General features: G+C 44.7%; 1 long non-coding RNA gene across 1 annotated transcript; it reads left to right on the plus strand.

The window, feature by feature from the left end:
• Positions 1 to 262: 262 nt before the first annotated feature.
• LOC124120190 lies at positions 263 to 3,635 on the plus strand. Its single transcript, XR_007221793.1, has 3 exons — positions 263 to 330; positions 1,910 to 1,930; positions 3,486 to 3,635. It is a non-coding gene; the product is annotated as an uncharacterized LOC124120190 (long non-coding RNA).

Genomic DNA, 3,635 nt, shown 5'->3' on the forward strand with positions numbered 1-3,635 from the left:
TGACGAGCGAACGCTTTAACCACTAGACTACCCAACCGCCCCATTTTCAAAAGGAAGCTGACGTTGTTCGACCCAGGTCCGAAGTCTTTTGTTCATCTGAAGCCATGCACTGCAGCTGTTTCAGCTGTAACTACGACAACGTAACATCGATTTGCGAACAGTGGCTCGCTGTGAAATGCACAACTTGGAATGCAATCTATTGAAGCCCTGCAATATATATATATAGCATATAGCAGCAATCAAATTTGACTCGCTCCGGAGACAGCAGGTTGCGAGATGACGCTCGATGAAGATGACGACCTTCATCACTTGATGCATTAATCTCTCATTGTGAGTACGTGGTTAGATGTGTTCCATTTTAGGTACTGGGTTGCTGGTAAACCTGGAGTAACATCCACTATTTCAGAATAATGTCTTAGCGTATTACGACCGCCTCCGTGGTCTTGTGGTAGAGCGTCCGCCCGGAGAGCGGAAGGTTCTGGGTTCGATCCCCGGCCGCGTCATACCAAAAGACGTTAAAAGATGGTACTTGTTGTTACCCTGTCTGGCGCTCGGCATTAAGGGGCTAAAACAAGGACTGGTCGGCTCGGAGTCAGTATACTGTGTCTGAGTGGGATATTCATGTTAAACTGCGGCATGGTATCTCAGTGAGCTAGCACTATAAATCGGCACCAGTCCGGACTAGTACAAGCAGCCACACAAAACACACACACGTGCATGCACGTCGCTATATAAGTGCAATAATCTTGGACGCGACGTTAAACCCAATTCACCTCACCTCACCGTATTACACTTTGTGGAGACCGCCCCGTGGAAAGAGCGTCTTACCGGAGAGCGGAAGGTCCGGGGTTCGATCCCCGGCCGCGTCATACCAAATGACGTTAAATAACCCTCCTTGGCACTAAGGGACTAAAACAAGGACAGGTCCTGCAGCTCGGAGTCGTGTGTGAGTGGGGTATTCATGTTAAACTGCGGCATGGTATCTCAGTTGGCTAGCACTGTATAACCCGCATTAGTTCGGACTAGTACAACCGGCCAGCCAAACACGTACATGCACGTCGCTATATAAGTGCAGTAATCTTGGACGCGACGTTAAACCCAATTTCACCTCGCCCAGACCATAGAAAAATAGATGATTGTAATGTATGACTCGATGCGATTCATTAGCTCCACGCGTGTCCTTTATTTGTTGTTTAACGCTGAAATCAGCCCATCTACCGGGGGCAAGGGAGTTAACTGACTGTAAAAGATCGTAGTGGCTATTACGAGTTATGTCTCTTCTACGTCGTCCCTCCTATTGATCAATCAGATTCCGCCTCTCATATCACTTGCATTTGCTTCAAACAAAATGGCGCCGCCAAGTGATACGATATGATCGATAATCAAGAAAGTATGAACGTGATTTACCGCTTCCTGTCTTTGTTGACACGACTTTGTTTTTCCATCTTTTAAAACCCCAAACAATTGCCTATGTTTTTTGTGTCACGCCGCACTCAGCAATATTCCAGCTATATGACGGCGGTTGGTAAATAATCGAGTCTGGACCAGACAATCCAGTGATTGACATCATGAGCATCGATCCACGCAATTGGGATCGATGACATTCATCAACCAAGTCAGCGAGCCTGACCACCCGATCCCATTAGTCGCCTTTTACGACAAGCATAGTTGCCTTTTACGGCAAGCATGGGTTGCTGAAGACCTATTCTACCCCGGGATCTTCACGGATCCATGAACAAACATGAACACCGTGTATTGATCAGGTACTTGTTGCTTAGACGTCCATCCATAGTCACAAATTATTGCAAGAACCTTTACAGATCAGCTTCAAACCGAGCTAGATTATTACGATGCCAATATTGCATGTTCGGATTGTTAATTTCATCAAGAATTTACGTTCTTCTTTTAGGGAGAGCGTTGCCATGACAAGGTAGGTTAAAAAAACACCCTTTAATTATATACATGTTGTTGAGTAACTTGCGATAAATTTTATTTGCTACGAACTATTGAAACAGCTCTTTGTAAATATGTCTACACAATGCATGAGTATGTTCAACAAACTTACAAGCAGAATCCTGAGTTTTATTGCCCCCATGAGCTGTGTCACCATGCCGTAGATTAACTTTCTTGGTTGTATCAATTTTCTTTTGGTCTTGTCTGTCGCCCGTCTTCCATAAATTCCATCCTTCCCCCCTTTTTCACAAGACTCCTCTTAAACCATTGAACCAGTAAATCTGAAGTTTCCCCTCATCAATACCATCAAGGAGCTCTCGCAATTCCTATTTAAAAATTCTAATCGTGATAATCTTTTCATATTGAATATCCTTCAATTTTTTATAGCATTTGTCAAAATGCAGTTTGTCTTTCAGTAGATAGAGCATATATTTGCCGGTTTATTTTTCAAGTATATATTTTTAACTTTTGTTTGTTTGAAGTATTCCCCTTTAATGTAAACAGCCGAGCAAAAAAAGTATACACTTGAACATTTGATTTGACAAAAAAATGACAAACTTTACCAAAAGGTTACTAGGCTGGAAACAGTAGCGGAAACACTGCAAACTTAAGGCCCACAAGAAAACTATGATACCCGTATCAAACACATCACAAAAAATAATTAAAGCGTTCGCTCGTCACGCCGAAGACCCGGGTTCGATTCCCGACATGGGTACAATGTGTGAAGCCCATTTCTGGTGTCCCCCGCCGTGATATTGCTGGAATATTGCTAAAAGCGGCGTAAACCCTACTCAATCACTTACTCACTCACTCAAACACTCACTCCTTTGGCCAGGCAGTTTATTTGAAATTGGAATTTATTGTTTTATATTATTTTCGATCTACCGACCTGAATATGTGGGCCGAAAATCCGCAAAAAAGGCCCGAAAAAAATCTGGCCTTAATTGTAGTATAATTTTAATATCCCCTACATACTCTCTCATCTTTTTGGCGATCGGGTAGCCTAGTGGTTAAAGCATTCGTTCGTCACGCCGAAGACCCGGGTGCGATTCCTGACATGGGTACAACGTGTGAAGCCCATTTCTGGTGTCCCCGTGATATTGCGGGAATATTGCTATAAGCGGCCTTAAACCATGCTCACACACTCTCAAAGACCGCCTCCGTGGTCTAGTGGTAGAGCGTCTGCCCGGAGAGTGGAAGGTCCGGGGTTCGATCCCCGACCGCGTCATACCAAAAGACGTTAAAAGATGGTACTTGTTGTTACCCTGTCTGGCGCTCGGCATTAAGGGGCTAAAACAAGGACTGGTCGGCTCGGAGTCAGTATACTGTGTCTGAGTGGGGTATTCATGTTAAACTGCGGCATGGTATCTCAGTGAGCTAGCACTATAAATCGGCATCAGTCCGGACTAGTACAAGCAGCCACACAAACACACACACTACATGCACGTCGCTATATAAGTGCAATAATCTTGGACGCGACGTTAAACCCTATTTCACCTCACCTCACTCTCTCTCACCTTGTTATCACGTAGTTCCGGCTTGGACAGATACAACGTCTTGGTCGTGACGGTGGTGTTTGTGCTGTTCAGCATTTTCGTGGTGGTCATCATGTTCTGGATGTGCTGCAAGGAGGAACAAGAGGGGGAGAACCGCGTGGTCAGTCAATACCCACTGGACATGCA

Source organism: Haliotis rufescens, unplaced genomic scaffold (genome assembly GCF_023055435.1).
Source record: "Haliotis rufescens isolate VD_foot unplaced genomic scaffold, xgHalRufe1.0.p SCAF_18, whole genome shotgun sequence".
Lineage (NCBI taxonomy): Eukaryota > Metazoa > Mollusca > Gastropoda > Lepetellida > Haliotidae > Haliotis > Haliotis rufescens.